Source organism: Engystomops pustulosus, chromosome 7 (genome assembly GCF_040894005.1).
Source record: "Engystomops pustulosus chromosome 7, aEngPut4.maternal, whole genome shotgun sequence".
In the NCBI taxonomy this organism is placed as follows: Eukaryota; Metazoa; Chordata; class Amphibia; order Anura; family Leptodactylidae; genus Engystomops; species Engystomops pustulosus.
Window position 1 is genome coordinate 117,404,397 of NC_092417.1, and position 24,194 is coordinate 117,428,590.

The following is a 24,194-nucleotide window of genomic DNA, read 5'->3' on the forward strand; positions in this document are numbered from 1 at the left end:
GCATTTTCGGACGCGTCGATACCTGATGTGTTTATGATTTTTACTGTTTATTTATATTTATGTCAGTTCTAGGGAAAGGGGGGTGATTTGAAATTTTAGGTTTTTTTTATTATAATTTTTTTTTTTTAACTTTTTATTTTTATTTATACTATTTTTCAGACTCCCTAGGGTACTTTAACCCTAGGTTGTCTGATCGATCCTATCATATACTGCCATACTACAGTATGGCAGTATATGGGGATTTTCTTCCTCATTCATTACAATGTGCTATCAGCACATTGTAATGAAGGGGTTAAAACGAAATAGCCTCGGGTATTCGGAAGACCCGAGGCTACCATGGAGACGGATCGCCGCCCCCCCGATGACGTCACGGGGAGCGGCGATCCCAGGTAAGATGGCGGCGCCCATGCGCCGCTATCTGTTTGAGGCTGCCGGCAGCCCACGCTGTAAAAACACCCGCGATCGGTGCTAGCGGATGTTACCGGTAAGCCTTTGCTGCAATATGCAGCAAAGACTTACCGGCTATGGAGAGGGCTCAGCCCGTGAGCCCTCTCCATGCAGCGCGACGCGACCGGCCGCCATTTTTTTTCCGATCGCCACGCCCCCGAACGTCATCGGGGGGCGGCGATCGGTTACCATGGTAGCCTTGGGTCTTCTTTTGACAGGTTATGCAGGTTCGTTACAATGAGCCAGTGGCTCATTGTAATGTATGACCTGCAAAAATGCCATATATTGCAATACTGTAGTATTGCAGTATATGGTAGGAGCGATCTGACCATCTAGGGTTAATGTACCCTAGATGGTCTAAAAAATAGTGAAAAAAAAAGTTAAAAAAAAAAAAAAAATTAAGTTCAAAATTAAGTTAAGTGCAAATCACCCCTCTTTCCCTAGAACGGATATAAAACATAATAAACAGTAAAAATCACAAACATATTAGGTATCGCCGCGTCCCAAATTGCCCGATATATCAAAATATAAAAACGGTTACGGGCAGCGGTGACCTCCGAGGCGGGAAATAGCGCCCAAATGTCCGAAATGCGACTTTTACACCTATTTACATAACATAAAAAATGAAATAAAAAATTATCAAAATGTCGCACAGACCTCAAAATGTCAGGATGACTGATCAGATTTAATTCATCCCATATGGGATATATAGCTGTATTCTGGAGGGAAGTAGCTTGTTATCTGATATCCTGAATAAACCAGTTATCTCTTCTATGGCCCTGTGCCTATTGGGTTTTTCCCCGAGAAAATAGCTATAGTTCCATCATCCTTTTCCCCAAAAGCAGTCTGCTGGGAGAATTCAGGAAGAAACTGTATTCTGCACTGCTCATGTTATACCCACTGCTAATTTACACAGAGTATACAGCACAGGTCAGCTGCAGCCTCTACACCACTTCCACCACAGGTTTAATGCACATTTGTTCCTGTAACCTTTAATATTGTATGTGCACGGGACCCTATAGATATCAGGTTCTACTGTGTGCATGGGGCCTTATTTAAATAGGAATACTAAACGAGTGGCTTGTTTCATATTTCAACTGTTATTGTGCCCATGATCAAAATGACATGTTGATATATGTAGGTGTGTTCAGAGCAAACAAGTCAGTCCCTCATCTTTTACTTGTACTGGAGTTGGAATGTTCTTCAGTCTGAACACTGGGTAAACTTGTCATTGTCTCCAGAAACCACAGATTTAAATCAATTATGTAAGCTGTCAATGTGAGCTGATGTGTGCAGAATGAGGAGGGCTTACTGAACAAAGGATGGATCTGGCAGCGGACATCCCAAATAGTAATGTAAAATTATTATTAATTTCTCACAATAATTTTGTATTTGAAGAATGCTCATGGACTTTGTTATAATGTAATCATTGAAATGAGTTCGAAATGAACTCACATGGAGGCACTGAAAATTCAGAAACTAAAACATTCATAAACTGTTAAAAATAAAAATGATAAAAGCGAATAGCCATACTAATGAATACTAAAAGTTAATCAGCTATAGGTCAACTAGACAGCCTCTTGGGGTTGTAATGTGATCCAGTGGGGTTCCCAGAGAGATGCAGTCCTGAGTTTGCAAGAGATGTAGGACCCTGTCATGTTAGCAGGGGATTATAGCTATGGGTTATGTCCATGTTATTAGGAAATAAATAATATTCCTTTGTTTGACTCCTACCTTCTTTGTTCTTTTGGCAAAAACGGAGCAATTCAAATTCCCCCTTTGCTTATGGTCCTTCCTTGAGGCATCATGAAGAGGTTTACCACAAGTATATTCATTTTTGCCTTGGCCCTAAAGTGTAATTAGGATTTGTAAGTTTGGGTAGGAATTTGAAGAAAAAATTTGAAAAAAAGTCAACATCAATACACAAACCCCACATATAGCATCTCAATGTCTGTAACGGCCCATAAAATTAAAGAAGATTATTATTGAACCTGTTTGACGAACACCATCCCAAATTCATCCCAAAAAAATGCAATAAAAAGTGATCAGAAAAACATATGTACAAAATACAACATGTCACACAAATCATCAACCAGCACCGAAGCCAAAAAAATAAAAATGTTATGCCACTTGGAAGATATCGATGCAAAAATGATATCATGATGATAAATGATGATGATGATAGATACCCCATGTTAGGTTTTATTTTGCAAATTTAGTAAAACGTAAGAAAAAATATCAAAGTATGGTATCCCTGTAATTGTATTGAACCATTTGAATAAAGATAACATGTTTACTCGGCTATATGGTAAACACCAGAGAGAGTAAAAAATCCAGTACAGAATTGATGCTTTTCTACAACTACCCTAAAAAAAAAGTTAATACATTTTCAACAATAGGGCATAGTAACCCCTAAATGGTAATGCTAGAAAAAGCATCTCATCCAGCAAAAAAAAAATGCTTTCACTTGGCCCCAATAACGAAAAAAACGGCTTCTGTATCTCGCTGTGAGCTCATAAAACAAGGAACGGCCGCATTGGGAAGGGGGGGGGGTCTTTGTACTCAGGAGAGATTGCATAACAAATTTTAAGATGGGTTTTCTCTCTTTTTATCTTTTGGAAGTGTTAGGGCTAAATATAACCAACAAAATCAGACCATACTAAATTTCACCTCTATTTTGATTAATTACATTGAAGATCTCAAGGGGCTAACAATCTTCTTAAAAGCTGTTTCTGATAGTTTGAGGGGTGCAGTTTTTGATTTGAGTTGATATATAGGGGGTTTCTAATATTATATTTTAAATAGTTTTTAAAATTTCATTAAAAACAGTAATTATTGCAAAAAAGTTATGAAAATTTCTTGTTCTTGAAAATGTAGAAAATTTGTAAGGCATGTGACATCAAAATAAATTATCCCGACATGACAAAAATAATGCAGATGTAAAGCAGACATATGGGAAATGTTAAACCGCAACTAATTTAGGTGATAAAACTATCTGCCTGAAAACGAGATATTTTGGCAAATTTAAAAAAAATGTATCAGTTTTTATAAATAAATGCAAAACTTAGCCAAAATTTATCACTAAAATGAAGTACAACATGTGACTAAAAAAACAATAATGCTATGTGAAGTAACAGGGCTCAAAAGTTATAACCATGTAAAGTGGTGCATGTCAGATTACAAAAAATGGGTCTGAGCCTCAAGCTATAAACTGGCTGCGTCCTGCAGGGGTTTAGAAATTCGGTGTAGATTGTAAACAAACAGGAGCACATTACTAAGCAGTCTGCACCAGTACTCACAAGTATGCTGGCATAGACTGCACATAAATACATGTGCAAACTGATTGTACATGTATTTCTAAAGTGTCTTTGCAAGTATTGTGCCACAACACAGTCCACAGCACAGAAGGGAGCATTCCGGTGTTTACTCGTACTGGCTGTCATATTTATGTTGGCAAGTCCAACAGAAATGTGGCGCACGCCCCTTGAACTCAGTGCATTTGAAAAAATCTGGTACACACAGTTCCTGCACACCGGGTGCGTGCAGTGCACACCACATTCAGGAATACTTTGCTCTGGTCTTCATGAATGTGTCGTCTGCTGCACGATAGTAAGACAAACTGCACGTACTATTAGTAACTGTGGGCCACAGGCTGTAAAGTGCGCCTTAGTAATGGCTTTAATTGTTTGTTTGATGACAGAGGTGACTAATAGTCTGACTAAGGCTCCGTTCACACAAATGTATACCCGCCGGGGCCTTGGGGGCAGTGCAGCATGGCCGTATATACGGGCAAAGATGGCGCAAAATCTTTTATATACTACAGGGGACTGGCAGGCTACATACTACAAGGGGTTGGCAGGCCTGAGTATATATGGTAATTAATATTCAAATGGGTCGTTACAATATAGGCTAATGTAACTGTGGCTGTAGTAGTTTAGTTGCAGTGCCTCCACTATCTCGGTGGGTTATGTGCAATGTGCAGTGATGTCAGTTACACACATCATTACTATGGTAAAAGAGCAGATCATGGGACTTGTAGTTTCCAAGGACTTTGCCTACTTTGTCTACTTTAGAAGCCCATATAATTTTGTGAATCATAAAAGAAAACTATTTAAGCTCCATTTTGGGATTAATGACGAGGAGTTTTGGTGTGTTCACTTATTTATAGCATTATGGATTTTTGTATCAGACATTCACATTTCCTGAATACCCCAAAATAGGGCCGGTCACAAAGGGGTTAACAATCACACTGACACCACCAGGCATTGTGATTATTATGCCCTTTACATCAGGAGGTTTAAACCTTTTTTTTTTTTTTTTTTTTTTACAAAATTCCATCCAAACATTAAATTATTAACAGACATATTCTAACCCATATTATAATCACAGTGTGGACATCACAATCTTAACATACCCTTAAGCATATAATATGACCAAGGAAATGCAAATAAGAGCATTACATAAGATTTATGTTTTATTGCCCTCTTATAGGTTAGAGACCTCCCACCCCATATATATAATTAACCATTTATGTGTTTATGTGTTCCAACCCACTGTCACCCGCATCCCTCCAAAGTGGAGGGAAGAAAAAAAGCATATAATCTCCACCTTTTCCAGGCTTCCTTTCCAGTCCTAGTCCTTGTGGTCATAAGCTCCATGTTTTCACCTACAGATCTGTTGTACCATCTTATCTGTCTTCATGGATTTTACACAATAAAGAAGACTTTTTGCCATATGTCCATTTCCCAGTGTGGGTTGGAGTGGCAGATTCTTTGTTACTTTCCTGCTGTTGTTGGTCCGTCGACTGAGGACGGATTATAGAACACCTGCCGTTACCTGGAGTGTGGACAATATATTGACACCAGAGAAGTGGGTGTGCCGGAGTTTTCCATATGTTTGTCCTAAAGAATGAAATAATCTGCGTAGAGACAAATTTTATCTCCAATTCTTCCACATCCCCTTTAATTCTATTATCCTCTCATATCAGTATAGCCAGAGGTTCAATAAACAGCGCGAAGAGCGATGGAGACAGCGGACAACCCTGTCTTGTCCCCCCAAAAAGGTCAAACTGAGCAGAGGCACGACCATTTACTATGACTCTTGCCTTAGGGGCGCTATATAGACATTGTATCCAGTGTATAAGCCGAGGGCCAAAGCTCTTCAAGGTCTCCCAGAGAAAACTCCATTCCACCCTATCAAACGCCTTAATAGCGTCTAATGACAGGATGGAGCGGAGCTCACCCTTCCCCATTTCCATCGCCACAAATAAACAATGCATACAATCATTTTCTTCCCGGCATAAAACCATTTTGATCTACATGTACATTATATCCAATGTTACTTTTTGTAGCAGGTAAGCCAGTAATTTAGTGAATATTTTTATAATCCATATTTAAAAGAGTTGTAGGCCTATAAGAGCCCATATCCAAATGGTATTTGTCCTTCTTTAAGATAAGAATAATATTAGCCAACGCCATGGAATCTCAGACACTAACTAATACAAAGATTTCCTTTAACGTTTCCATTAGAGGGGAAGAATTACATCTAAGTAAAAGGCAAATGGTAAACCATCCAGACCAGGAGTAGTGTCCCTTATGCACAATAGCACCGCCTCTTTTAGCTTTTACATCAAAATAGAGCTATCCAACTACTTAATCTGATCTGCCTTTAATTTAGAAAAGATTTTTAAAAGATATGACCGTAAGTCTGAATCCGACTGTTTACTCAATGTATAATTTTTTTCATAAAAGCTGGCAAATTGTTGTTCAATCTGTGCTTGCTCCTTTTTAACTTGGCCATCTTGACCCCTAATTATTGAAATATAACTATTTTTTTGTGGATTTTGTATCTCATTGGCCAGATTTTCCCCCAACCTTTCCCCTTCTACAAATGAGCTATTTCCCTGAAAAAAGGTCTTATGCTGGATTTTAGTGTCCCAAAACTCCCTGTGCCTTTTTTGTGCCTCCACTACTTGTATCCTTGCTTCCACAGATTGATTCAACTTGGGCTGAGCTCAGCGGCTGCTAACTCTGCTTTAGGATGATCTTCCTGAATTCCAGAGTGCCTGAATTTTTCAGTTTGTATAGTTTTATGCAGGATTCCCCTAATATGACCCTTCAGGGAGTCCCAGACTACCAAAAGATTAGATGAACCCTTATTCACTGACCAAAAGGATTCAATCTCTTTTTTTCATATTCAACACTGGCTCTAGAATAACTAACCAATGCAGGTTAAATCTAAATGGTCTTATAACTTTTTCTCTTACACCTATGGTTAGAACTAGCGGTGCATGATCAGACAGAACTATTGGTTCATAGGCCATTTTCCCAATGTCAGTAGTTGCCTAATAATAGATGGGGTAAAGGGAGGAGGATTATATACAAAGGCCAACACAACAAGTTCGCCATCAAGTCTGCCGAATAAAAATGCGAATCGTCCATCTTGATCTACAATATGGCTGATTGGAGAGTAGTTTACTGCACCATGGATCAAAACTCAAATTCCTCTGAAGTAAATACTGTCACAGGAGTGGTGTTCTTCTCCACACCATTGTCTTCTGATTCTACCCAGGGTTTCTTTTGCTGTGTGGGACTCCAACAAACAGACAATCGCTGGAAAGTGTCTTTTTATCAAATGAAACCCCTAACATTCCAAGAAACAATTCTTGTTGCTATTATACAGGTTTTTTTTTTTACCCAGAAAAAGAAAACACAGAAACCCCCCTCCCCCCCCAAACTTCCCAGTGGAGGCCCCTCCCCTCACCTTTGGCATACCCCTTCCATTCATGCGTAGGCCCCTTCAGCTCTCTACACCTTCCCCCCTCGGCTATTTCCCCTCTCCTTGTAAGATCTTTTAACATATTTGACCCAAGCAGCCTTACTTCCATGGCTCCAAACCCAACTTTATATACTCAATCATTTTTGGTTTTTAACTGGCTCTTATTTATATACCTCATTATTTAATTCTTTTTCCCTCCAACCAAACTGAGGCTTCTTCAGGAATATCAAAGAAAAAGTTTTTCTCCTTCTAAATAATCCTAAGTCTGGTTGGAAAAATAGTTGAGTAGAGAATATTAGCTTCCCTTAAATGTTTTTTTCACCTCCCAGAAACTTGTTCTAATTTTTTGGGTCTCTCTAGTAAAGTCTGGAAAACTGGAAACCCGAGACCCGTTATACATAATGGGAGCTTTATCTCTGCAACTTCTCAGCATAACATCTCTGTCCTGCGTGCTAAACAATTTTGCCAGTATGGCTCTTGAATGTGATCCTGGAGGGGTTTTTTATGTGCCCATTTTATTTTAAAAAAGGGGGAGAAAATCTCTGCATATCGCAATCAACCGCTCCTGGATTTTACTAGGAATATCTCCAGCTTCCTTTCCTTCTGGGAAGCCCACAATCCTAATTTTAGCTCTTCTAGAACGATTTTCCATATCATTTAATTTTTCTTTTAGCTGGGTATTTTCCTTTTTAATTTCCCTTAACTCAGTTTTTATATGCTTAACCTCTTTCTCCAGAGTCTCATATTTTTTTCTGTATCCTTGTATCTGTCTTTTAATTTGCTCACTTCATCTCTGATTGATGCAATATCTGAGCGAACCCCATCCATTTGAGAATTCAGTGTGTCCACTGTAGACTTTCTCTCCTGTACTGCCGCTAAGATTTCTGCTAACATTGTATGCTGTTTCTGCGGTGTATCCTCTACCTGTAAGGCAGATTTTCTAGACAGATGATTCTTTACCTATATTCTGCGATTTAACTGGCGAGGCCTTCCGCATTTTATCCAAACCAGTGGATTTATGAGAGGAGTTTTTAGGGGCCATCTCCTTCCCCTCCTCCAGTTTTTTTAACCTCAGAAGACCTGGTATGATACATACCTCCTATGGGATACAAGCACTTAATTAGTGGGAGTAACAGTAGAGAGAAGAAAGCATAGTTTTCATTACCAGTTATCAGTTTTTGCTATAACCAGCCGTACACACAAATATCTATGTAATATCCCCAATCTTCTGTACAAAAAAGAGAAACAAAACATCACAGTCCAGAAGGATTCCCAGCCCAATTGCATTAGATAAAAATAATGACAAGGGTAGAAAAGTTAATGTGTTAGTAACCTAGGTTAATACATGTAGAAATAGAGAGAAAATTGTCTATAAACACACAGTGACAATTTTTTAAATAGATGTCAATTTCCAAACCCAGTCCCTCTGATCCATACAGTTATTATTACTTGCAGAGCTAGAATAGATATAAGATGGAAATGTAACCATCAGCGATTTAAAATTCTAAACTTCTATGGACAGTGCAAAACAGGGTTGTGCACCATGCGTGTAACGGTGCTTGTTATGTGGAATAGTTCAGCTGACCCAATAAGAAAGAGCATCCACACTAGTAATGTACTAGTTAGTATATGGGGGGTGACCAGCAGCAGCATCAACAGTAAGCGAATCAGAGATCCTATGTGAGTCAGCTGTTATCGTATACAATAGATGAACAGTAATGAGCAGCAATAAGCAGCAACAGCAGCGGCACTAGGCAGTAAGCAGGTCAAGAATCAGAAATAAGCCTGCTGTTATTGTATAGGGTAGATGAGCAGCAACATCAGCAGCGGTAAGCAGCAAGCAAGACAGAGATCCTGTATGGGCCAGCTGTTATCGTATAAAGTAGATGAGCAGTGATGAACAGCAGCGGCAGTAAGCAAGACAAAGATCATATATTGGCCAGCCATTATCGTATAGACTAAATCAGCAAGCACTTATTTTCTCACATTGTGCAGATTAACTGCATCTCGCCCACTCCATGTGTCGCACAAATATCAAGACTTGTCGCGGGGGTCACTAGAAGCCTTCTGGTAAATCCCCCTTCGGCAAGCAGCTCCGTTTTCAGCATGGCTCCAGTGTTCTGGACAGCTAACTAAGGGTTACCCGAACCGCAGCTTCCATATGTACTTCAGCTGCCGCTGCCCGCCGCATCTGCCGTCACGAAATCCAGCAGCTGCTCTCCACACTCGTGTCTGATCGATTCAGCGCTCCGGCGATTCGTCTCGGGGCCAGTTTGGAAAGATGGAGGAGGCCCAGGTCAGATCATGCCACACCACCCGGCATACAGATGCTGGCTTTCAAATCCAGCACGCGACTGCGAGATATGCTTCCAGAGAGAGCGGCCTATGACATGCTCCTCATGTCATACCGCCACGCGCCCCTCCCGCTATGTGTTTATAAGTGAAGCTTATGCAGTCCTATAGATCTTAGGGTGCTTAGCTTTTTTACGTGCCAGTGTGTGAATATAAAACAATACTAAAGGGTAAATATTTCCTTCATTTCAATCCTACGAAACTACATCCCAACAGTGGACAATTTAGGCTACATTCATACACTGTGTTCCAAATTATTATGCAGAAAGTGTTTAGGGTGCGTTCACACGTTGCAGTTAAAACTCCATCGCAATCAGCTTTGAGGGGGTTTTAGGTGCAGTTTTGTCAATTTCACAGGTGAAAGACATGAACTGAACGAGTGAATGACATTTGTGGAACAGTTTTCTCCTTCAAAATCAAATTCACTCGTTCAGTTCATGTCTTTCACCTGTTCAATTGACAAAACTGCACCTAATGCCACCTCAAAGCTGATTGCGATGCAGTTTTAACTGCAACGTGTGAATGCACCCTTAGGAGTGATAAGGTAAGAATTCTGTCAGGTAAACTCATTGATGGTGATTTGTGTCAGGGCTCTTTATATCACTGAAAGCAATTGCAGACACCTGTGCTAATTAGTTTAGGATGTGTGTCCAATTAATGGCAAGAATACTTAAGAAGTCTGTCCCACATTATTAAGCAGCCTACATTTTCAGCCAAAATGGGAAATTAAAAGGATGTGTCGTCTGCTGAGAAGCAACAAATTGTGGAGTGTTTAGGTCAAGGCATGACTACAATCAGCATTGCCAAGACACTTCATTGCGATCATCGCACAATCAAGAAGTATGTAGCCGATTCACAGCACACGTGTGCGTTCTGAAAATTGAGGACTCTTTTCAACAGGCAATTACGTCAGGTTAAAAGAGCAGCTGCAAAAATGCCTCGTCATAGCAGCAGAAAAGTTTTTGAAGCTGCTGGTGCCTCCAACGTCCTCAAACAACAAGATGCAGGGTCCTTCAGAGGTTTACAGCTGTGCGTAAGCCATCCTGTCGATCTCGTCTATCCACTGCACACAAGCAGAAACGGTTCCAGTGGGCCAAACAATACATGAAGAGTGACTTTGGAAATTTTGGAAAATATGAGAAAAATTATTTGCATAATAATTTGGAACACAGTGTATGTGATTTTTTTTTTTTTTATACATGTTCAGAGTATGCCAGGAAAGCTTCTAACACACACTAAAGATGTCCTTAGAAATACACTGGCATTTAGAGGTCTCTGTTTGGATATACAGCAGGAAAACAAGAGTAAAAGCAAAAAATAAAAAAGTTTAGTGCAGACCATAATGAGCTATGGGAGACAGATGCTAGCATAAGGCATCTAACCTCGGCCTCTGCTACATGTATGTTGTGGGTATTCCTTCAGTGATGAAACTGCTCATATAAAGACAGTTACATCACCAGGAAGACAACCTTGACATTGTCAGAAGCAAATCCCTGCCTGCTGCCGACATTTACTCTTCCTCTTGCTTTCACCGGAAGAGGCTAAACCGGAGGATGTAGGCCAACGTAAAAGCATACAATGGGATACATTGTGACATATACTTTTCTTCTCTCACTGGCAGAGCTCTCTCCATACACGCTGCACCACTCACAGCAGTTAACCTGTTTAGTGCCGCAGTTGCCATGTCAGCCTACAGTATCATAAAGGCTTACCATATGTAATGATATCCAATAGCCTGCAGATGGCAGGATACTAGATATCATCAACAGAATTGCTGCAGTATATAGTATAAGCAATCAGACCCTGTAGGGTTAAAGTCTAAAGACCCTGTAGGGTCTGAAATGATAGGAAAAAAAATTGAACTTTTTTCCCTAGATCACATATAAAAACAGTAAAAATCATAAAGCTGTAATGTATCGTCACCTCCCGAAATGCCCATTCTATAAAGATATACAAAAGATTAATCCTGACGGAAAATAGCGCCCAAATTCCAGAATTGCCATTTTTTTTCCATCCATGAATATTTGAATAAAAAGTGATTGAACAGTCATATAGATCCCAAATTGATAAAAATTTAAACGCCAGTATGTACCGCAAAAGGTACGTACACCAAAGTGTAAAAGAATGATTGGCAAAACGGCTAATCATTTTTTGTACAAAAGATTTTTATTTGTTTTTAAATCTACTAAAACCTATATAAATTTTGGTATCGCTGTGATCGTATTGACTGAAAAAATAAAGAGGGAGGCATCATTTAAAGTGCAGAATGAAAGCCGTAAAAACAGAACCCACAAGAATACGTCGCAAATGTGGTTTTTTTTGTCGATTTTTCTGCATTTGGAATTTTTTTCCATCTTTCCAGAATATTACATGGTGCCACTAAAAACTATGTACGCTTTGTCCTGCAGATAACATGTCCTTATATACCTCTGAAAACTTAAAAATAAAAAAGTTCATCACTTCTGGAATGAAGGGAGTAAAAAACAGAAACGTCAAGACTGCTTGTAAGGGTTAAAACAAATTATTTTAAAAAAACAAACATTAGAGAGAGTATTTCTTAAATAAAACTGTGAAGCGTTTTAAACAAGTGTTCTAGACCAATATCTCTAAGTTTGTTCATTGCTGTCATGAAGTTTGAAAGGTTTTAAGTAAAGGGTTCATTTTATCCCTGCAGAGTACCATGGAGTTGGTGAAAGTGAACTGTGAGAATGTCTACACATCATGCGGCCTGACTGCAAGTGATTGCAGTATTTTGCAAACGCTACAGGTATGCCTCCGGTCTGTGCCAGTCACTTGACTGGTTGCCCGTCTCCTTCCAAAAACAGTTTAAAAAACACCATCCATAATGCTCTTCACAATGCTGCTCCTCCCTGCCTACCCGATCTCAGTCTATCACCCAACCCATGCTCTTCAATCTGCCAGAGATCTTAGATTATTCTGTACCTTAATTTGAACCTCTCACGTCTCCAGGACTTCTTCTGCGTTACACTAATTCTCTGGAATGTCTTACCCCTGACGATCAGACTTATACCCAACCTCTAAAGTTTCAAACCAATCTCTTTAGGTAAGCCTATCACATTTGCTAACTGCATGAAACTTCAACTCTCTCTTGACTAGCCAGTCCTGTTTCCTCCTCCCGTCTGTTATTGGCAAACACCAGATACCGAGCTACAGGCTTCTATGCAGTCCCATTGACCTTGGACTTCTGTTTATAACTTGATGGCTGGCATCTTTATTTATAAAATTATTTCATTCTGTTCCCTTATAAAGAATGAATGGACCATTATACAGCTCTTATACCTCTTGTATACTTATACCCCCTTCTCCCTCATAGACTGTAAGCAGGGCCCTCACTCCTATTGTTCCGCATCACTGTTTTTACTCTGTAATGTCTTATTAAATTTTATATGTTCTCTATGATTTGTAACGAGCTACAGAATATGATGGTGCTATATAAATAAAGATTATTATTGCAGGGATGGTCTGTATAGTCGATTTATTGAAGACGCAAGTACAGATGTACTGTAGGCCAGCAATATCAGTGAACTGAAAGATGTGCAGAAGTATATAATAAGGTGGCTGTTAGCGTCTGCCTCTGGGTTTTACTGTGTTTGGAAACCATTGGATTTTGTTTTTCCTTTAAGTTTCTAGCTCTCTGGTTGTCATGATTTTATTTGCTGCATCATTGGTTATACACAATACATAAAAATGTAAACCAGAAATAAAATTGTTTTTAAATGCAGAAAAAAGTGTCAATACAGCAGCCATGTTTATGTATGAGATTTACAAGCAGATGATCGGAAGTGCGGAATGTCTCAACTTGTTTGCTTTAAAACAATAAAATGACATTTAGAAGCCCAGCAGATGTAAACTAGATAGCAGATACTTATGTGGCAAAAGTCACCAAGCTGTGCTTATGAAAACTAGTGCAGCAGACTAAAAATATTGTAATGATCGCATTTGTTGCCAAATACAACACTTTCAGTTTTGGTCTTTATACTCAAATAATATTCATTTATTTTGTCTGATGCAATTTATGTACTGTTATTATGTACTTTTGGCCAATTGTATTTGAACACCTGAGCGCAGGCCCGTGCAGAGTCACTGTGGGCTTCTCTGATGACCCTGTTTATTCTGTCCTGACCTGTAACATATATCAGTTGCTCCCTAAGCAGCCATTTCAGGTCTGTATATAATTCAGGTGGCTACTACACTGTTGCTGATGATGACATATAAACTAGCTGTCCTTTGCTCCTGCCAGATAAGGTATACATTCTCATGAAGATGATGATACCCTTTAATGAAATGTCCACCCCCGATGTTCCCTTTTAATAAAATGTCTACCCCAGATGCCCCCTTTTACTAAATGTCCACCACAGATGCCCCCTTTAATGAAATGTCCACCCCAAAAGGCCCCTTATAATGAAATGTCCACAGCAGATGCCCCCTTTCATGAAATAGCCATCCCAGATGCCCCCTTTTAACCCCTTAAGGACGCAGGGTTTTTCGGCTGATTTCTCGCTCTCCAACTTCAAAAATCCATAACTTTTTCATTTTTACGTGTACAGACCTGTTTGAGGGCTTATTTTGTGCGTAACAAATTTTACTTTCCCGTGATGTTATTTATTTTAACGTGCCGTGTACTGCGAAGCTGAAAAAAAATTCCAAATGTGGAAAAATTGAAAAAAAAAACGCACGTTCTTGTGGGCTCAGTTTTTACGACTTTCACTCTTCGCTCCAAATAACATGCCTACTTTATTCTTTGGTTCGGTGCGATCGCGGTGATACCAAATTTATATAGGTTTTATTGTGTTTTAATATATTTTCAAAAATTAAACGAATGTGTACAAAAAAGAAAAAAATTTTTTTGCCATCTTCTGACGCTAATAACTTTTTCATACTTTGGCGCACGGAGATGTGTGAGGGGTCATTTTTTGCGAAATGAGGCGACGTTTTCATTGCTACCATTTTGAGGTCTGTGGGACATTTTGATCATTTTTTATTTCATTTTCTGTGATTTTTACTGTTTGTTATGTTTTATATCCGTTCTAGGGAAAGGGGGGTGATTTGAACTTTTAATATTTTATTAATTTTTTTATTTTTTAAACTTTCTTTTTCTTTTTTTTTCACTATTTTTTAGACCATCTAGGGTACATTAACCCTAGATGGTCAGATCGCTCCTACCATATACTGCAAAACTACAGTATTGCAATATATGGCATTTTTGCAGGTCATACATTACAATGAGCCACTGGCTCATTGTAACGAACCTGCATAAACCATGTAGCCTCGTGTCAAAAGAAGACCCGAGGCTACCATGGTAACCGATCGCCGCCCCCCGATGACGTTCGGGGGCTTGGCGATCGAAAAAAAGATGGCGGCGCCCGCGCGCCGCCGTCTTTTAAACGCCGCCGTCGACTTTGCCGTCGGCGTTTAGAGGTTTAATAGCCGCGATCGGTGCAAGCACCGACCGCGGTTATTAGCGGTGGGGGTTTTGTGCAAAATGCAAAAACCCCCACCTCTGTATGAAGAGGACTCAGCCCGTGAGCCCTCTTCATACATCCCTTATACCTCTGCGCCGTAGAGCTACGACGCAGAGCGTTAAGGGGTTAATGTTATGTTCACAGCCCTCTTGAAAAAAAAAAATCTATACTCTCCTTATGGCTTCTTCTCCTCCTTCTCCCCGTGGCTCCGTCTTCTCCCTCCGGCCCAGAAGCATCACTATGACACGGGATAGTGTAAGGGCCCGGGCGACGCATACACTAGAACTACAAATGGACGCGACACAGCTACATCATAGAGATGTGCCCGGGCCAGAAGAGCAGAAGTAGGAGTCGCGGGGCTCTGGAGTAGAAGCCGGAAGGCGAGTATAGATTTTTTTTTTTTTTTTTTAAGATTGATGGCGGATCTTCATATAGGGCCTAGGGCCCGGGTGCCCGCCCATACCGTGTATATGAAGATCCGCCATTGGCCCCAACACAGACATATATATACTGCCTTCCTGTGGTCCTGCCACCGCAGGCATAGTCGCACCTGTGGAGCGACCTGGTGGCTCCCCGCCGCAGCAAGACCATCCCACTTTGCGGTGGGCTCTGGCAAAGACCAGGAGTCCACTTAGACTCTGCTTCCGAGTTGCAGCTAGTATCGTTATCCACCGTGGTGGTCCAAGGAGTCCACAGACTCTGCCCATAGACTCTCTGACGGTTCGTCCCTACGAAGTGTGACATTTACTTTTAAAAATACATTTTTTCACAGAACTTTTGATATTTTTTTCTTTCAAGAACGGTACCTGGACTTCTCTCGAACATGTACAAAAAGTCCGCCATAACATCCTCCTGTGGCAAAGAACTCCACAGTCTCATTGCTCTTACAGTAGAGAATTCCTGTTTATGGCGTTGCTATAACTGCTTCTCGTAGAGGATGTTTCCTTGTCCTGGTCACTGGTATCGCCGCGTCCAACAATGCCTAATCTATCAAAATATAATAACAGTTTATCACTGCGCTTAACCTCATTAATGGAAAATAGCGCCCAAAGTCGAAAATCTCACTTTTTTGCCATTTTGAAAAATATAACAAATTCAATAAAAAGTGATCAAAAGACTGTACAGTCCTAAAAATAGAAGCATTGAAAACGTCATCAAAAATCACAAAAAATTACACCACCCTCCGCTCCGTACACGGAAGTATGAAAAAGTTATTAGCGCCAGAAAATGGCTAAATTTAAAAAAAAAATTGTACAAAAATTTATTCTTGTAAATGTATGAAAACATTATAAAACCTATACAAATTTAGTATCCCCGTGATGGTACAGAACCAAAGAATAAAATAGATATGTCATTTGGTGCGCACAAAATTTACGGTGAAATCCGTAAAATCCAAGCCCACAAGAAAACGTGGTTTTTCACCAATTTGGAGTTTTTTTCCTGCTTCCCAGTACACAGGATAGAATATTAAATACCGTCACTTTGAAGTGTAATTTGTTACGCAGAAAGCTAGCACTCACGAAGCTCTGTACATGGAAAAATAAAGTTAAAGATTTTTGAAGGTGGGAAGTGAAAAATTAAAATGCAAAATAAAGGGCCTCGTCGTTAGGTAAAGGGATAGGGTAAAGTGGGAAAGATGTGAGGGTGTATTTTTAAAACAGAACTTTTATTGTATTCATATAAAAAGGAATAAACTGATAAATCTAATTTTTTTACTCAATGATCAGCATTGTAGGTATGTGTTATAACACACTGGGATTAGTGATAAGGGATGTCCCCATTAAAACATATACAATTGTAATGGGAGTGCAGACCACGTGTATGCTGTATTTATAAACACTCGGCTGCTTCAGTATTGAAACCCCCAAGAGTATAGGCAATTGATTGCAACAATGCTTCTTTCTTCATTCAAAGCCAGCTGGCTCATATAACTCGTATCAGTGCCGTTGGAGAAAAAATACGCCGTGCAAGTATGCAGAGTAATATCCCGTATCACAAGTATCTGATGAGGGACCAGCTCCTACAGCTTCCTCTTCTTAGAAAGGTTACCACATGAGTCCTGTGATGCAGATGCTATTGATTCTTGTGCAATTCTGAGCGGGTAGAGAATAGAGGTTGTCCCCACCCCCATCCTCTCCACATGGTTGCCGCCCTGGGTGGTCGCACGTCCCACCCCGTTGTAGAAACGGCCTTCCTTCTAAAGATTGATGTTAGAGGTGATGACATTTCTCTTATTTCTTCAGGTATTATGGCCCCCTTCCATACAATCCACAAACCATGTGTTTATTTGTATCATAGGTTTAAACAACGGATATGTGCTGGCACATAGGCAGCTTACAGAAAGAAAACAACAGTGTGCAAAGGATCCTTTGGGTGCTACTGTGTCCAGACGAAATATATCTGTATTGTCTCAATTTCCACCCGTCACAGGACGATTCACCTTTTCTACACATTGCTTCCATGAGAAAGGTTGACATGTCTGGTAATTTGGGTATCCCTAAAGGGATGTCCCCTAGGTTCTCACCTCTTCTTCAGCTTTGTTCTCTGCTATGCATCTACTACATCTAAACGTGGTCCAAGCCAGGTATTTTGCCTGTATAGGGTATATGTACCAACAACAAATGAAAAGTCAAGGCCCGTTCTCTCATGTAAGTTATGAGTGGTCTGGGCCCAAATATGTCTCTGATGTTCAGATCTATCAGCAATGTGTCCCAATGCCTAACAACTACTCTCTCCTTGCTGCATCTCCACCATTGTTAAAAGCATTAATTTATCTCACTAAGCCATCATTGGCCACGTGTTCTTTCACTTGTAGTAAGTCAGTGCAGTCCTGCCTTAAGGCATGTTTATAGGCTTCTCTCAGTACTGCATCCGGGTCACACTTCTGTTAAAAACGCTTTTGAGTCAGAAATATTGACCCCTCGGTATGCCATGTCTAGGTGGTAGGGGTTGAGTGCTATTCCACCTTATTACTGAGTTGGTGACAGCAGTGGTTTTCCTGAAAACCTCAGTTTCAAGTATCCAGTTAAGGCCCCCTCCTCTATTTAAAAAGTCCATTTGATTCCAATTGATCACAAAGCTGACAAATGTTTACCTTGTCCCACATCAAATGACAAACACATATAGTCAATATAGTGCAGCTATATCTCCACTTCCAACATTTCCAATAAAAATGGTAATTTCCTTGTTCTGTTGTGTGCTCAAAGCAATAAATATTGCGGAACAGATGCACAACCTTTGTCCGGTTTCTATATAATTACAGCTATCATATAAAAAACCGAGAAAAGTTTTTTTTTAACTGGTTAGGAAAAAGGATTGTATATAGATACTATGAATTGGCGCATGTGGAATTGTAGAACTGAATTGTGGAACTGAAAATATGTCTTATATTTTAGGTTTTTCACAGTAGCCACCTTTTGCTTTGATTACTGCTGTGCACACTCTTGGCATTCTCTTGGTGAACTTCTAGAGGTAGTCACCAGAAAAGGTTTTCACATCACAGGTGTGGCCTGTCAGGTTTAATAAGTGGGTTTTGTTGCCTTATAAATGGGGTTGAGACCATCAGTTGTGTTGTGCAGAGGTCAGGTGGATACACAGCTGATAGTCCTACTGAATAGACTGTTAGAATTTGTATTATGGCTAGAAAAAAGCAGCTAAGAATAACAAGTGGCCATCATTACTTTAAGAAATGAAGGTCAGTCAGAACAATTGGGAAAACTTGGAAAGTGTCCCCCAATGTTGTTTCAAAAACCATCATGTTTCCTGTATAGGTTATGAATTGGTTTGGAAAGCTAAAATGGCACTGGTCGGTCACGTTTTTGGGTAAAAACCATTTACGGTATTTTACAAAAAAATGAAATAAAATCATCTACATAAAAATGCATTAAGAACAACGCGTTTCACATTTGAGCCCAGCGCTTCTTCTGCTTCATATGTATAAAAAATTAGACTGACAATATATAGGATTCTGGATGCCGTTACTGGAAGTAGCCTGAAGTTCCTGGATATTTCCCGGTCCTATGTAGTGCGAATGGATATTTAAAACAGGAATAAAATGATAAATCTGTTACAATAAACATCCTAGTCATATTATATATATAAGAAGTGGTACTTAGGATACATGCTATGATATAGTGTCCAGTGTCAGACTTACAACAGCGCTCACATTTGGGTAGTTCCGGACTACAAGTACAGCTCCCTGCTGGTATCATAAAGAATAGTTTTCATAAGATGCAGTTTAACACAGCGACATATAGCGGAACGAGGTCGGAACTGCAAGTAAGGATGCAGAGAAGGATCAGAAATGATGGACAGCGAGCAACGCTTTTACGTTCCTTGGAAGCAAGGAAGTTCTAAGTAACCGAGCAGAACCCAATTGGTGAGTATAAAACTCTCTCAATTTAAGTGGTATTAGAGAATGGTTTCATTGGTCTTATTTAAGCCATTTGGTGACAATGTATCAAGCTTATACATCCAACGGATTTCTCTTCGACATATAGTCTGGAATCTATTGGATACAGTAACAGGCACATGGTCAATTGGTGTGATAGAAATGGGGCATTGTGTTTTCGGACTGCACTGCGAACAATGTTTCGATACGCCATGTAATAGAAATATTTTCTTAATATTCTCCCTGTGTTTATTTAATTGACTACAGTACGCCCTACATATAAAAAAAAATGTGCGCCGCTGATGTACCTCGCTGTGGTCTGTCTGATCCGTGCGCCTGTTTTGTTTACAGGGGCACAAAAGCAGCACACAGGGAGCTTCCGGCCAGCGAGGTGGCCGGCTCCTCCCATCCATCCCTATCTCTCAGCGTGGTAAGCGCTAGGAGATGGTGTCGGATGGGAGCTGCCTGCCATCTGGAAGCTCCCTGTGTGCCTTTGTAAACGAACCGTTGTACAGATCAGATGCGGGACATCCGCAGCGCCGGAGGGGGTAAGTACATGTTTATTATTTTTAAATAGCCCGCACCAGCCTGGCCCTAAATTATTCTTAAGCCCGGATAACCCCTTTAAATGGAAGAAGTTGTGGACAACCACAACTCTTCCTCGACCTGGCCATCCAGCCATACTAAGAAATCATGGGAGAAGACCCTTGGTGAGATAGGTAAAGAAGAACCCCAAGATCAATGATCACTGTGGCATAGCTCAAGGGATGCCTTAGGGAGATGGGCGAAGGTTCCACAAAGTCAGCTATCACTGCAGCCCTCCACCAGTCGGGGCTATATGGTTTTAGTGGTATGTGTGGCAAAAACCAGACACAACTTATCACCTGCCAAATACAATCCAAACAGTGAAACATGGTGGTGGCAGCATCATGCTATGGGGGGTGTTTTTTCAGCTGCAGGGACAGGACTACTGGTTGCAATTGAAGGAAAGCTGAATGCGGCCAAGTACAGAGATATCCTGAAAGAAAACCTCTTATAGAGTTTTCTGGACCTCAGACTGAACTGAAGGTTCGCCTTCCATCAAGACAATGACCCTAAGCACACAGATGAAATAACAAAATCGTGGCTTCAGACCATTCTTGACTGCCCCACCAGAGCTCTGACCTGAACCCAATTGAGCATCTCTGGAGAGACTTGAAAATGGCTGTCCACTAACATTCACCACCCAACCTGAGGGAACTAGAGAGGATCTGCAAGGAAGAATGGCAGAGGGTCCCCAAATCCCAGGTGTGAAAAACTTGTTGCATCATTCCCAAGAAGACTCATGGCTGTACTAGCCAAAAAGGTGCTTTTACTCAGCACTGAGCAAAGGGTCTGAATACTTATTACCATGAGATATTTCAGCTTTTATTGTTCAATAAGTTAGCAAAAATATCTACATTTCAGTTTTTTTTTCTGTAAGATGTGGTGCAGCGTTTATACAAATGAGCAAAAAAAGAACTTTTTTTATCTCACCAATTGGCTTTGAATACTCTGCGTGTATATGTATATGTATATATATGTCCTCTACTTAAGGACACCCGACTTACAGGCGACCTCTAGTTACAGATGGACCTCTCTTCCCTCTGTGACCACTGGTGAAGTTCTCTGGAAGCTTTACTATAGTACCAGGCTGCAATGATCAGCTGTAAAGTGTTTATGATGAATTTTTATTGTTAATCCTTGGTCCCATTACAGAAAAAAAAATTTAGAAAATCCAATTGTCAGTGGGAGAATTTTTTTTTTCTGAAGCTACAATTATAAAATATACAGTTCCGACTTACATACAAATTCAACTTAAGTACAAACCCAAGGAACCTATCTTGTACGTAACCCACCGGGTTGCTTGTGTGTGTATATCTCTATATCTCGTATCTCTATAGCACGTACTCCTTGCCTCCATTGCTTTCTATATGGGGGCGTTTGTGCGGCCGTACATATGTCCCCCATATGGTCGTGTGAATGTAGCCTAAGGCAGATAAATATTATAATTACATTTTCAGAAGGGTACTGCAGTCACCAGTCAGTGGCTGTACAGACCTTTGCTATAAATGGCTTCAGCACATAAGCGGCCACAGGGCATCACTAGTCTCGCACACTGCTCGGGTGTTATTTTGCTTCATTTTTCTTCCACTGTGTTCCCCAGTTCTGTGACTGTTGTGGGATTTTTAGCCATAACTTTGTCACTAAGGAATTTCTTTTGGGTTTAGATCAGGACTCTGGACAAGCCATTTAATTGTTTCATTGTTTTCTATCTCAAGGAACTTCTTTACCCTTTTTTCTGTGTGACGGGGTATTGTCCTTCATGAATGTTGCTGTTTTGGTCACTTTGGAACGGCTCACCATTTACGGAAAGCCAGTGAAAACTGCAAAGATAGGCTATATGCACACTGCCGTTGCCCGCTGCACCGTAGCACTGTGGGCACACGGCAGCGCGCGGCTCACCCCCGCCCCTCTCCATAGGAACATATGGGGCACGGCGCTGTAACACGGGAAAACATAGGACATGTCCTATCTTTTCCAGGGCTATGGAGCGGTACGGTGCCGCACGTGTGCTGCACCGTACAGCTCCCGTACAGTGCCGTGAGCCCATAGAAGTGTATGGGGGACGTATATTGGGCGTATATACGTCGGCCGTATATACGTCCCCCATACATGTGTGTGAATGTAGCCTAAGGCTCCCAACGAAATAGGGTTTGTCAGGTTATGAAGGAAATGATCACTAAATGCTAGATTACCACCAATAACTGGTAGGTATCTTAGAGTGTTCTCTAGTTTTTGATTAGTGTTCTTGTTCTTTTACAATTATCAAATTTACATTTTTATTCTGTGATTTAGACTACAGGCAGTCCCTGGGTTACGTACAAGATAGGTTCTGTAGGTTTGTTCTTAAGTTGATTAATTTGTATGTATGTCGGAATTGTATATTGTAACCCCAGTCAAATGTTTTTTCGTCTCTCTGACAATTGTCATAAGAATCAGGATTAACAATAAATCTTAATTGCAGACACCTGTGATAACTGTTAGAGCTGTTTATTGTAGCCTGGGCTAAAGTACAGTAAATAACCAACATCCAGAGATCGGTTTGTAACTAGGGGTTGTCTGTAAGTCGGGTGTTCTTAAGTAGGGGACCACCTGTATATACAATTTCTGAAATAAGCTTAAAATACTCTATTTTACTCATGTTAGGATATAAATTTACATATGAACTTACGCAATGACCTTGACATTTAGGAAATTGTGTATAAACGTATGTATGTAAAGTGCATGTGTGTATGAATAAATACACAGATGTTCGTCACCATTTTAGACATTGTGGTTGTCAAAGAGGATGGTTGTTTGGAGCTTTGCACACTGCTTGTTTTTGACATTGTGTAAAACTGGGTGTGCAGAGGAAGTTCTGCAAATCGGAGGAGATGAAACTGATAGTGTTTATTTGGCGGGTCATAACGGGACCTAAGAGCTCCTATTTCTTATGAGAAAATGATGTATATGGGGCTGCAGGCTTTTATGTAATTGGTCCTGTGTGTACATGATATTTTAGAGACTGGGCTAAAGTCATCTGTTAGGTGAGTAGTATCGATTATTATTATTGTCCCCACTATATTTAATTTTAGGTATTGTTTGGTAATATGATAAGTCATCTTTTGCTATAACAAACAGTAACCTTAAACTACATCTTCCATTTGTGGTGCATCCTAGATGTAATCTGTTATTTTATATAAAGTGTTGAGAACACAGCAACTTTAGGGTTCTGATAGGAAGATACCAAAAATATTTTATTTTTCTTCTGAATAGAAACAGTTCAGTCTTTTGGTATCATCTTATAGAATGGCAAACCTTGTAAAGATTGATATACTAAATTATATAGAAAACAATGCAATGGCAGGATGTATTCAGTCTATAACAAACCAACCTACCCATTTATTACCCGGTCTGACATTTATTTGTAGCCAAAAACGCCTTTTCCTGCTTTCCAGATTCTTTCAAATACACATTTATCATGCAGTAGAAATGTGTCACTCTGTCGGAGCAGTACAGGGGTGGCCAGATTTATGAATCAACAATTCATGAATCTGGCGCACCCTCTCCCCTTTAGGCTACATTCACACACGTATGGGGGGCGTACATACGACCGACGTATATATGGCGTATATAAGTCCCCCATGGATGGCAGTTGGCGCACAGCGCCGTACCAGAGCGGTAAGGTGCCGCACACTTGCGGCACCGTACCGTTCCGTAGCTTGTAGAAAGATGGGACATGTCCTATCTTGCAGCGGAATACGGCGCTGTGCATTTCTATGGAGAGGGAATGAGCTCCCGCATTCTCTCCCGGGTGCCGATATTAGTGAATTTAGCCTTACAGGTACCCTTTTTAGATTACCCTTTTAAGAACCAGTTATTCTTTTCTTTTTTTTTTTTTAAACCAAAGAGTTAACATCTCTATCACAAACTTGCAGGGCTAACTACCTGTGATTCATTGTGCTGTTGAGGAACACTCAGCATGTATCATGTTCACAAGATGTGCTGACACCAAATACCACCTTCATTCTCTCTCTAGAAGCAAATCTCATCATCTCAGCCTATAGTAGATGGGACTGGTACAGTAACATAATATAAATAACATTGATGATCCTCCTCATGCATGCAAACAAATCATAGTTGCAAACAAATCATAGCTACAAACAAGGACAAGCATTCATATT

At 40.3% G+C, this 24,194-nt stretch overlaps 1 protein-coding gene across 3 annotated transcripts in view; it reads left to right on the forward strand.

Moving 5' to 3' along the window:
- ADCY7 (adenylate cyclase 7) overlaps nucleotides 1–24,194 on the forward strand; it is a 145,279-nt gene that overhangs the window by 33,189 nt on the left and 87,896 nt on the right. The window contains exon 2 of one of the 3 annotated variants that reach the window (XM_072117686.1): nucleotides 12,251–12,343. The exons of 1 other annotated variant lie outside the window; for it this stretch is intronic. The gene's annotated coding sequence lies outside the window, so the exon portion shown is untranslated. Of the gene's footprint in view, nucleotides 1–12,250; nucleotides 12,344–22,891; nucleotides 23,058–24,194 lie in introns of those variants that run through there. One more of the 3 variants, XM_072117687.1, reaches the window with a different exon arrangement.